Source organism: Eptesicus fuscus, chromosome 9 (genome assembly GCF_027574615.1).
Source record: "Eptesicus fuscus isolate TK198812 chromosome 9, DD_ASM_mEF_20220401, whole genome shotgun sequence".
Taxonomy (NCBI): Eukaryota; Metazoa; Chordata; class Mammalia; order Chiroptera; family Vespertilionidae; genus Eptesicus; species Eptesicus fuscus.
In genome coordinates, this window is record NC_072481.1 from 28,244,151 (window position 1) to 28,257,278 (window position 13,128).

The 13,128-nt window shown below is 39.4% G+C and overlaps 1 protein-coding gene and 1 pseudogene across 2 annotated transcripts in view; both read right to left on the reverse strand.

Moving 5' to 3' along the window:
* ST3GAL3 (ST3 beta-galactoside alpha-2,3-sialyltransferase 3) overlaps window positions 1–13,128 on the reverse strand; it is a 162,274-nt gene that overhangs the window by 110,288 nt on the left and 38,858 nt on the right. The gene's annotated exons all lie outside the window — the stretch shown is intronic.
* Window positions 8,297–8,971, reverse strand: LOC103294815 (60S ribosomal protein L15-like; annotated as a pseudogene).

Sequence of the window (13,128 nt, forward strand, 5' to 3'; positions counted from 1 at the left end):
AAGTGCAGGCAAGCCTCAGATGGCGGCTGCCCAGCCGCCCAGGGCCGGCCTGAGGTGCAGCCAAGCCTTAGATAGTGGCTGCCCAGCCGCCCAGAGCCGCCCAGGGCCGCCCAAGGCTCAGATAACCAGGCTGGCCGAGGCTTGCGCTGCCAGCAGTGGCAGCAGCAGAGGTGTGATGGGGCGTCGCCTTCGCCTGATCACCGGGTCGCCTTCCACCCCTGAGGGCTCCCGGACTGTGAGAGTGGGCAGGCCAGACTGAGGGACCCTCCCACCCCCGTGTCCAGTGCATGAATTTTCATGGCTGGACCAATATGCATTCCCATCAATAGTGAATGAGAGTTCCCTTTTCTCCACATCCTTGTCAATACTTGTTCGCTGATTTATTGATGATAGTCATTCTGAAAGGTGTGAGGTCCTATTTCATTGTGATTATAATTTGCATTACTCTTGACAGTTAGTGACATTGAGCATCTTCTCATTTGCCAATTGGCCATGGGTATGTCCTCTTTGGAGAAATGTCTATTCAGGTCCTTTGCCCATTTTTAAATTAGATAGTTTGTGGTTCTTTTTTTTTTTTTTTTTTTTGAGGTTCAAGTCTTTTATTTAAGTCTTTAATTCATTTTGAGTTTATTCTTGTACTAGAGGCCCAGTGCATGAAAATATAGGCAATAAACTCTCTGACACTGCTCTTAGTAATATTGTAATTTTTTTTTTCTGATGTATCTCCTCAAACAATGGAAGCAACTAAAAAGTTTCTGGACAATGAAGGATACAATCGACAAAGACAACCTACTGACTCGGAGAAGATATTCACTAATGATACATCCAATAAGGGATTAACCCTTTGCACTCGGATGTCGAGTATGACTCGACACAGTTAGCAGTAGAATAAAGGAATCGAAAAAAGCGAGTGCAAAGGGTTAATATCCAAAATGTATAAAGAATGCATATTAACATAAAAAAAAAAGAACCACAAACTATCTAATTTAAAAATGGGCAAAGGACCTGAATAGACATTTCTCCAAAGAGGACATACCCATGGCCAATTGGCAAATGAGAAGATGCTCAATGTCACTAACTGTCAGAGTAACGCAAATTATAATCACAATGAAATAGGACCTCACACCTTTCGAGAATGACTATCATCAATAAATCAACGAACAAGTATTGACAAGAATGTGGAGAAAAGGGAACTCTCATGCACTATTGATGGGAATGCATATTGGTCCAGCCATTATGGAAAACAGTATGGAGGTGTCTCAAAAATAAGAAATAGAACTACCCTATGACCTAGCAACTCCACTTCTAGGTATTTATTTGAAGAAATCCAAAACACTAATTTAAAAAGATATATGCACCCCTATAATCACTGCAGTATCCTATGTAATAAAAGCCTACTATGGAAATTGACCATCACTCCAACACACAAGATGGTTGCCCCCAGGTGGTCAAAGATGGCCACCCCAGTGGACATAAGATGGCCGCCACAAGATGGCCAGCAGGGGAGGGCAGTTGTGGGTGACCAGGCCAGCAGGGGAGGGCAGTTGGGAGGGACCAGGCCTGCAGGGGAGGGCAGTTGGGGGTGGACCAGGCCTGCAGAGGAGGGCAGTTGGGGGGAATCAGGCCTGCAGAGGAGAACAATTGGGGGACACCAGGACTGCAGGGGAGGGCAGTTGGGGGTGACCACGTCAACAGGGGAGGGCAGTTAGGGGCAATCGGGCTGGCAGGGCAGCAGTTAGGCGTCGATCAGGCTGGCAGGGGAGTGGTTAGGGGGTGATCAGGCTGGCAGGCAGAAGTGGTTAGGGGCAATCAGGCAGGCAGGCAGGCAAGCGATTGGGAGCCAGCAGTCCTGGATTGTGAGAGGGATGTCCGACTGCCTGTTTAGGCCCAGTGGGATCTGGCCTAAACGGGCAGTCAGACATCTCTCAAGGGGTCCCAGATTGGAGACGGGTGCAGGATGGGCTGAGGGACAGGCCCCCCCACCCCGTGCACGAATTTTGTGCACTAGGCCTCTAGTTATTTATAATAGCCAAGATATGGAAGCAACATTAGTGCCCATCAATAGACAAGTGGATAAAGATGATATGGTAAATATATAAACAATGGACTATTACTCGGCCATAAAAAAGAATGAAATCTTACTATTTGCAACATGTGTGGATATAGAAGGTATTATGCTAAGTGAAATACGCTGGAGAAAGACAAATATGATGATTTTACTTACATGTGGAATCTAGAGAACAAAATTAACAAAACAGAAAAAGATCTATAGGTACAGAGAATAAACTGATGGTTGCCAGAGGGGAAATGGTTGGGGGGACTGGGTAAACCAAAATGAAGGTATTAAAAAGTACAAATTGATAGTTATAAAATAATCACAGGGATGTAAAGTACAGCATAGAGAATATAGTTAATAATCCTATATAATAAAAGCCTAATATGCTAAGTGTCCAGTCGACTGGTCAGCTGTTCAACCAATCAAAGAGTAAAATATGCTAATGATATGCTAAGGCCGCTCAACCGCTCACTATGACTGGCCACCAAGGGGCAGAGCTCTGACTGGTAGGTTAGCTTGCTGCTGGGGTCTGGCCGATCAGGACTGAGCAAGACAGTCTGGACACGTCCTGGAGCCCTCCCACGGTCCCTCCCCAGTTGGCCAACCTCCCATGTCCCTCCCCGTCCCCGATTGTGCACCAGTGGGGTCCCTTGGCCTGGCCTGTGCCCTCTCACAATCTGGGACCCCTCGAGGGATGTTGGAGAGCCGATTTCGGCCCAATCCCACAGGCCAGGCTGAGGGACCCCACTAGTGCACGAATTTGTGCACCGGGCCTCTAGTATTATAATAACTATGTATGGTGCCAGGTGGGTACTAGACTTATTGGATCCCCTTGTAAACTACATAAATGTCTAACTACTATGCTATACACCTGAAATCAATATAAAATAATATTGAATGTGAACTGTAATTGACAAATTAAAAGAAACTGTCAAGATCATCAAAAACAAAGGAAGTCTGAGAAACTGCCATAGCCAAGAGGAGCCTAAGGAGAAGTGACAGTGAAATGTAACGTGAGATCCTGGATAGGTTCCAGGAACAGAAAAAGGACAATAGGTAGAAACTAAGGAAATCTGAATAAAGTATGGACTTTACTTAATTAAAAATATAATAATCAGCTGAATTAAGTACTATTAAAACTTTAGCAAAGGTGTCTTCATTTCAGTCAGTTCTTTTGGTATGTATGAATACATACATCTATGTATACATGCATGTGTGTAAATGAAATATCTATCATATTAATACTTTTTATATACTAGTATTGGTGTATTGTGCCTTTTTTCATTTAACATTTTAGCATTACCTTTTCCTTGGGTTATTAAAAATGTTTCATATTGTAATTTTTTTATTGTTGACAGTATTACAGATGTCCCCCACCTCCCCCCACCTTTGATCCCTCTCCACCCAGCCCCTGCCCCCTCCCCCAGGTCTTCATCACACTACTGTCTGTGTCCAAGGGCTATGCATATATGTAAATAAGTTCTTTGGTTAATCTCTTCCTATCCGCCCCAAGCCCTCCCCTCCCCTCTGAGTTCTGTCAGTTATTCCATGTATCCATGTTTCTGGACCTATTCTGTCATATCGTAATTTTTAATGCCTCAACACTAACCCTCTAAAAGAATTATATATATTTCTATCATTTAACTGTTTGCCCACAATCGAGATTTCATTGCAAATCAGTGCTCATATAAATATAGCTGTGGTGAATAAAATTCGTAAATATTTTCTTAAATCAACTTAAAAAAATAAATTCCCATGTCAAAATGTGCTTAAAAAAAGAAGACATTAAGGAACTATATGTGACATAATAATGTGATGGTCACATTTTTAAAAGTTCTTATCTGTTAGAGAAGCATACTGAAGTATTTATAGTTAAAATGACATGATGTCTAGGATTTACTTTAAAATCCAATGTAATTTTAAAAACCCAAATAATAAAAAAAACATATGAATCTCTGTGGGAGCAGGGCTTGGATTATTCACATGTGCCAGAGACCCTTGGACAGGATAAGATTCTTAAGTCATTTGCCATATGACATTCTTTCCTTCATCTGGGAAAAAGATGTACTTGATAGGCTATAATTAAAAGAACATGGTACCATTCCATTCTCAAGAAATAACTTAGTTTATGAACAAAGCTTTTATACTGTCATGAAAAAGTTTGTATCCTTACTACTTTGCAATATTTCTATTTTTAAAAAGAGGACATACACCTCTCAGGACCTATACTGAGAAAGGAAAAGTTATAATTGGTTGTCTTCACTGTCATTCATCTTAAGTATTAAGAGTGGAAGGCATGGAGAGAAATGTAAAATATGAAGCAGCTTTGGAAAACATTCTGGGAGTTCCTCAATAGGTTAAATATAGTGTTACCACATGACTCAGCAATTCTACTGAGAAATAAAAATTTCACACAGTAGTGTGATGAAGGTTTGGGGGAGGGGGCAAGGGCTGGGTGGAGAGGGACCAAGGGTAGGGGGAATGAGGGACATCTGTAAATGTTTATAGCAGTTTATTCATAAAAACCAAAAAGTGGAAGCAACCTAAATGTCCATCAACTGATGACTGGATAAATAAAATGTGGTATATCCATACAACAAAATATTATTTCACCACAAAAAGGAATAAAGTATTGATACATGATTCAACATGGATGAATCTTGAAATATTATGTAAAACAAAAAAAGCTAGTCACAAAATGCCACATATTGTATGATTCCATTTATATGCAATGTCTATAGAAAATAGGCAAATCTATAGTCATGGGGATGTAATATGCAGCATAGCGACTACTATAGTAGTTAATAATATTGTACTGCATATTTGAAAGTTGCTAAGACAGTAAATCTTACCTTTTGCGACAGCATGGATGGACCTGGAGAGTATCATGCTTAGTGAAATAAGCCAATCAGAGAAAGACAAGTACCATATGATTTCACTCATATGTGGAATCTAATGAACAAAATAAACTAACAAATGAAATAGAAACACATGTATGGGTTTGGATTTATGGCAGGCTCATCCTCCTGAGTCTCTCATAGTTAAGGTGACCAGACGTCCCGCTTTTGGCGGGACAGTCCCGATTTTTAACAATTTGTCCCGCGTCCCGTGGCGTTTTAAAAAAGTCCCGATTTTTGGAAAGAATGCACGACAAGCTAGGGAACGGCGGGAGAACGGAAAGGGAATATACGGTTTTCAGCGGCCATGTGGCTATTTAGCCAGGATATGAGTTTTATATTATTTTTGTTAATTTTATAATGTTAAACTTTAATAATAACAAATAATTGTTGAGAACTGATTATCGAGAACTGCTTATCAAAGTTCGCATTGTTGGTCAGTTGTTAGAATTCGACCACCATTGTTTGGACTTAATGAACAATGGCATTTTTTGGGATTGGCAACGACGAAAACATTTTGTAACTGTCTCTCAGACGATACACATCGTACTGCGTGCTAGTAAGCTAGTTAAACAAGTGATGTCATTATAAATCAGCTATTCAGATAATTTAGGTAAGTAATTTATTTATTTATTTCATAAATACATAAATGTTCTTGAATTTAGCAGACAGTACTCGTGTTATTTATATTTTATAGTGGCGGCAAAAAGTCTAGCGCCGGCCTTGAAAGTGACACTTACGACTTACGTTACGGCAAATTCATGACCTTTTAAACGACGACAGCAATCTACTAAAAAAAATTCACTCAAATGAGAAATATGCCAAAGAATAAAATAATACTATACATAATTTTTTATTTATTTGTAAATTGTACTTATGTTGAAATTTTAAAAAATATATTACAATACTATTTTTGCATTCTATGAAAATTTTTGTTGCTCCATATAGACCAAATTTTTAATCAAGAACCGCCCCTCCCTCCCGGTCAATGGTGTCCCGCTTTACCAATGTTAAAATCTGGTCACCTTACTCGTAGTACCCCATGCCAGAGCAAACCATGGCCTTGAACTATTGCCGGGTCTCTGCCCATAGGCTGAAGACAGTGAAGCAGGTTGCACAGTGGGAAAAAATAAGTAAATATACTAGTAGAAAGACGCATATAGAGAACAGACTGACAGCTGTCTGACGGGAGGAGGGTTGGGGGACTGAATGAAAAAGGTAAAAGGATTAAGCAAAGAACAAACAAACAAAAACTCATAGACACAGACAATAGCACAGCATTGTAATTACCAGAGGGGAAGGGGTGTGGGGGAGGTAGAAGAAGGTATAGGGGGGACAATGGTGATCGAAGGAGACTTGACTTGGGGTGGTGAACATACGATACAATGTACAGATAATGTATTATAGAATTGTACACCTGAAACCTAGATAATGTTATTAACCAATGTCATCCCCAATAAATTCAATAAAAACATTTTTAAAAATTATATAACTATATGTGGTGACAGATGTTAATTAGACTTATTGTGGTGATCATTTTACAATATATAATATGAAATCATTACACTGTATAACTGAAATATAATGTTATATGTCAATTATACCTCAATAATAGCTAACTAAATGAAAATAGAAAGAGGTGGGAGGGGGGCTGTTACCTTAAAAAAAAAAAAAAGAGTAGAAAGCTGGTCACCACACCTCTAAGGAAACATGGACCCCTATGATCATGAGGCTAACCATGGACAAATCTCTTTTGTCTTCCTCTTGTAAAGTTCCAGTAGATGAAACTTGATTGCTTGGAATTTTTTTTTTTTTTTTTTAATGAAAGCAAGAAAGAAATCTCACCAGCAGAGAGCTATTCAGCAATTTTTTTTTGCGGGGTGGGGTTTGGACAATCAGAATAGAGTTTATCCGATCTTTGACTTAGAATTCTCCTATACCTACTAGTATACTGCTGTGTCCTCTCAAGACAATGTTGCAAACCAGAGGTTCACAGATGTGTGATGTTTAGCCCACAAAGTATATTAAAAATCCTATTATTCCCTCTCATGGCACCTCTAACTTTTCTTACAGCAGATGTAACTGAATATTTATTAGGTGTACCGGTTAATAATGTGGAATTTTTTCAATAGATGGAGTTACACATATGTTGATATCTATGTGATTTGATATGTATGCTGTTTTGTTGTATTGACAACAAGCTTCAAAACTTCATATGCCAAATTTGCTGAAGGTCTTAACATCATAGATATTTTTATACTTAAAAATGTCGAATTTCGTGCCAAAAAAAAGAGCATTTGCGGGAAGTTATAATTCATTACTTTATTTTGAAGAAAGGTGCTGCTGAATACTTCGGGAAGCTTATGGTGAACATGCTCCATTTCAAGATACTTGTGAACGCTGGTTTAAACACTTTATTTTATTTATTTTTATTTTTATTGTCTAAAGTTTTACATATGTCTCCTTTTCTCCCAATTGATCCCCTACCTCACCCCTTTTAAACACTTTAAAAGTGATGATTTCGATGTGAAAGACAAAGAACGTCCAGGTCAACCGAAAAAGTTTGAAGACCAACCATTACAAGCATTATTGGATGAAGATGCATGTCAAACTCAAAAACAACTTGCAGAAAGATTAAACATTTGTCAGAAAACAATTTCTGATTGTTTACAAGCAATGGGAAAGATTTTAAAGGAAGGAAAATGGGTGCCACATCAACTGAACGAAAGACAAATGGAAAACCGAAAAGTTCATCAGTAAAATGTTGCTTCAATGGCACAAAAGAAAGTCTTTTTTTGCATCAAATTGTGACTGGCAATGAAAAGTGGATTTATTTTGAGAATCCCAAATGCACAAAATCATAGGTTGATCCAGGTCAACCATCAATATCACTTCGGAAAGGCCAAATCGCTTCGGAAAGAAGACAATGCGCTCTAACTGGTTAGGCTCAGTGGATAGAGCGTCAGCCTGTAGACTGAAAGGTCCCAGGTTTGATTCCGGTCAAGGGCATGTACCTTGTTTGCGGGCACATCCCCAGTAGGAGGTGTGCAGGAGGCAGCTGATCGATGTTTCTCCCCCATTGATGTTTCTGACTCTCTCTCTCTCCTTCCTCTCCGTAAAAAAACAATAAAAATATATTTTAAAAAAAACAAAAAGAAGAAGACAATGCTCTGCATTTGGTGGGATCAGGAAGGTGTGGTGTATCATGAGCTTCTAAAACCAGGTGAAACCGTTAATACTGATCGCTACCAACAACAAATAATCAATTTGAACCATGCTTTTTTTTTTTTTTTGACTGTCTTAAATTGTTTATTAGGTAAGAATTTTACAAACATTACTTGTGCTAGCGGTAACGGTGGAGCTGGAGAGTACTGCGCCTTCTCCAAGCTGCAGGGTGAGGACCCCCAACAGTGTGGTGGAACTTGCGGCCCTTCCCAGGCCTTAGCTCTTGCGGCCCGCAGATGTCAGCCCCCGCGTCTCCCTGTGCTTGTGGACTGGTTTGGTGATCCAATGGGTGTCAGGATTTCTTCTGAGAGCCTTATGGAATGGATCCATGAGGATAACATCAAAGAATTTGTACGTGGAATCTTCACCAACCCAGTAAGAATTCAGGACGCTCATGGCCCCACAGTGGCATCCAGCTCGTTCCTCAGCAACAGACTGAAGACTTGCAGCAAACTTGAGCTGGTTAACACCGTGATGGACAGGTTTGCCATAGGTCGCACCCTGAGGAACAGAGTGTTTGGGCCACCACAGCGCACACGAATCCCATATATGACATAACCTTGCTTGGCCTTGCAGCCCAGCCTGCGCGCTTTGTCGGGCCGGGTGGGGCGGGGGCCCTGTGGAGCGCAGAGAGCTGGCTGTACTGCCAGCAGCGCACCCTGAGAAGGAAGCGCATTACATCGGACTGCTTCTTCCTCCACATCTCCTGGATGTACTTGTAAGCGCCCATCTTGGTTTACCTGATGGCTGCGGCCAGACGGAAAGCTTGAACCATGCTTTGATCATGAAATGACCAGAATGTGCCAGAAGACACAGCAAAGTAATTTTGCTTCAGGATGACGCACCATCACACACTTCAAAACCAGTTAAAGACACGTTAAAAGATCTTGCCCGGGAAGTATTAACCCACCTGCCGTATTCACCAGACCTTGCTCCTTCAGATTACCACTTGTTCCGATGGATGGCGCATGCACTTTCTGAGCAGCACTTCAAAACGTACAAAGAAGTGGAAAATTGGGTCTCTGAATGGTTTGCCTCAAAACAAGAAAAGTTCTATAGGGACGGTATCCACAAATTACATGAAAGATGGGGGAAATGTGTAGCTAGCGATGGACATTATTTTGAATAAAGCACTTTTGATGTTCCTCTTGAAATTATCGTGTTTTCTTTTATTACAAAACCCGCATTATTAACCGGTACACCTGGTACTTGTGTTTCATGCTTGTTCCTCCATCTAGATTAAAACCCCAGGTGACACACACTGTCTTTTTCACAATACTCTTCATTTAGCACAGTACCTGACACAGCAGACACTCAATAAATATTGTTGAATGGTAATAAACAAATGAACAAATGAAGTGGAAAGGGATCAGGAAACAGGCAATCTTTAGGAAACAAAAAATCCTACAATGCCCTTTCTCGCTGTAAAAGAAAGGAGCACATGAATTGGTATAGCGTTACTACAAATATTTAGAAGCCTGTAGGTTTGGAATCTCCACAGGATGCTTGGTCCCGCCACCCTCAAGGAGATAATTAATTCACTGCTTTAGATAGGGCTTCCCCAGACTTAGCCTTTACTATTCCAGCCCTTTCTCTGGCCCCATCCTAAAAGTTCCATTTCCTGATCAGCAACGCAAAGACGGTGAATCTGCCAGAGAGGTGCTGTGGGCGCGGTGGCCCACACAACACCTGCGCGCGTAGCGAGGTGCAGCCTTTTGGAAAGTCACTGCAAAACTCTCCACAGGGGATGGGACAGAAAACAGCTTTGATTTTTATTAAAGTATATTTTAAGGTACAGAGTTCCATTTCCTCAGCGAAACCAGAATGAAAATATCAAAAGAAAAAGTCAGAACTGGGATCACAACTACATTGTTTTATATTATAACAAGGATTCAGTATCATCATATACAGTCCACATTAAAATTTTCCCAACTGCCCCCCAAATGTCTTCTCTTTTTCCTCATATCTGGATTCCAATTAAAGTTCAAAATGGCATTTGGCAATTTTGTCTCTTTAGCCTCTTTTCGCTAGGAACAGCCCGCCTCTTCCATTTTTCCTCATGTCTCTTAACTTTTTTTTTTTCAGAGTTTAGGGCAGCTGGCTTATATTTGATTATTTCCTCATGATTAGATTCAGGTTTACATTTTTTACACAAACACTGTAAATGATTAGTATTTCTTGTTGCATCACATCAGTAGGTGTAGAATGTCAGACTCCCACACTGATGATTTAAATTTGGTCTTTTGTTTGTGCTAACCCTCAAAATATTCTTTCCCCTTGTGACTAGTAAGTTAATAATTAAATATTAATACAAAAATTTTAAGTTAATCTTCTTAGTGTGATAATGGTCCATGGCTATGTGGGAGAATATTTTTATTTTTAGGAGATGCAAGCTGAGATATTTATAAGAAAATGTCAAAAACTGCAACTTACTTTCAAATAAAGAATACTTGAGCAACTCTCGTTGCCCACAAATTTGATAACCTAGATGAGATGGACCAATTCCTTGAAAGACACAATGTGCCAAACCTCACACAAGAAGAAACTGACGATATAAATAGTTCTAGATCTATTCAAGAAATTGAATAAATTATTAATAATCTTTGAAAACAGAAAACGCCGGGCCCAGATGGGTTCACTGGTGAATTCTACTAAACACTTAAGGAGAAATTAAACCAATTCTCTACAATCCTTCAGAAAATAGAAGCAGAAGGAATAGTTCCCAATTCATTCTATGAGATCAACATTACACTAATGCCAAAAATATATAAAGGAAACTACAGATCAATATCTTTCATGAACATATAGATATAAAAATCCTCAACAAAATATTAGCAAATTGAATCTAGCAATGTATAAAAAGAATTATACACCACAACCAAGTGGGATTTATCACAGGTATGCAAGGCTGGTTCAACATTTGACAATAAATTAATGTAACCCATCACAGGCCAAAGAATAAAATTATATGATCATATCAATAGATGCAGAAAAAGCATTTGACACAATCTAATACCCAGTCATGATTTTTAAAATCTCAGTAAACCAGAAGAACTTCCTAAACTTGAAAAATAATTATATACCAAAAAAACCTACTGATAACATCACATAATTACAAAGAAGCTAGAAGCTTCCCCTCTAAGATCAAGAACAAGGCCAGGATGTCCCCTCTCACCAGTCCTTTTCAACACGGTACTAGAAGTCCTAGCTAATGCAATAAAACAGGAAAAGGAAATGAAAGGCATACTAGTAGGAAGGAAGAAATAAAACTGTTTTGCAGATGACATGATCACCTATGTAGAAAATCTGAAAGAACTGACAAAACACACACACACACACACACACACACACACACACATACACACACACACATACACACAACAACAACAACAACAACAACAACTCCTGGAACTAATAAGCAATCATAGCAAGGTTGCAGAATACAAAGTTGACAGACAAAAGTCAACTACTTTCCTATAAACCAGCACTGAACAAGTGAAATTTGAAATTTAATGCACAATATGATTTACATTAGTACCTCCCCAAATGAAATAGTTAGGAATAAATCTAACAAAAGATGTGCAAGATCTAGATAAGGAAAACTACAAAACTCTGATGAACAAAATCAAAGACAAATAAAAGAAATGGAGAGATATTCATGTTAATGGGTAGGGAGACTCAATATTGTCAAGATGTCAGTACTTCCCAAATTGATCCATAGGTTCAAGGCAATCCCAGTCAAAATCCCAGCAAGTAGCTTTGTGGATATCAACAAACTGATTCTAAAGTTTATATGGACAGGCAAAAGACCCAGAATAGCCAACACAATATTGTAGAAGGCCCAAGTTGGAAGACTGGCACTACCCAACTTCAATTCTTACTATAAAGCTACAGTAAAATCAAGATAATGTGGTACTGGCAAAAAAGTAAACAAATGGATAAGAGGAACAGAATAGAGAGCTCAGAAATAGACTCAAATAAATATAGTCAACTGATCTTTGACAAAGGAGCAAAGGCAATAATATGGAGAAAAAGATAGACTTTTGTAGGGAGTGGCTATAGGGTCAAGCCTCGGACTGACCTGTGGCAGAGTCACATACAAGTTCCAGCTTGGAGGGCAGAGCCCTCCTAGCACAATTAAGCTTGACCTTATAGTCCTCCCTTGTTCCTAGGTAGCTAATGGGCTGTGGGAGGTGCAGCAAGTGCTGCCAAAACAAGGCTTGAGTAACAAAATAGATTTGAAACTGGCAAGAACATTGTAAACATGTTGACCACTTTGCTTTGGGTAATCTGACTATAAAATAAAGATTCAGCTTACAAGCTGTGTCACTGTTTCCTCATCCAGGCAGTGATCCACCTGGTCCCAACTGTATTCTCTTGTCTGTCTTCTCTAATCCTTCACCACCTCTCCTCAGATTCACCCCTGGGCGTGCTGAACATGGTTCAGTCTTTTCAAAAAGTGATGCTGAACCAACAGGACACCCAAATGCAAAAAAAAAAAAAAAAAAAAGGATTCTAGAGACAGACCTTATACCTTTCATAAAATTAACTCAAAATGTATCACACAAAACTGTAACATTTTTAGAAGACAGAGGAGAAAACCTATTTGATCTTGGGCTTGGTGGTGACTTTTAGATATAACACCACAGGCATGATCCATGGAAGAAAGAATGGATAAACTGGACTTCATTAAAATTAAAAACATTTGCTCTGTGAAGAGAATGAAAGACAAGCCACAGTATGAAAGAAAACATTTGTAAAAGATGCATCTGATAAAGAACTATTATCCAACATATACAAAGAACTCTTAAAACTCAACAATGAGGACAAAGACAACCCAATTTTTAAAATAGGCCAAAGACCTTAACAAACACAACTGACTTAAAGACCTCATGAAACAAGATATACAGATGGCAAATACGTACATCTATAAAAAGGTGCCCCATATCA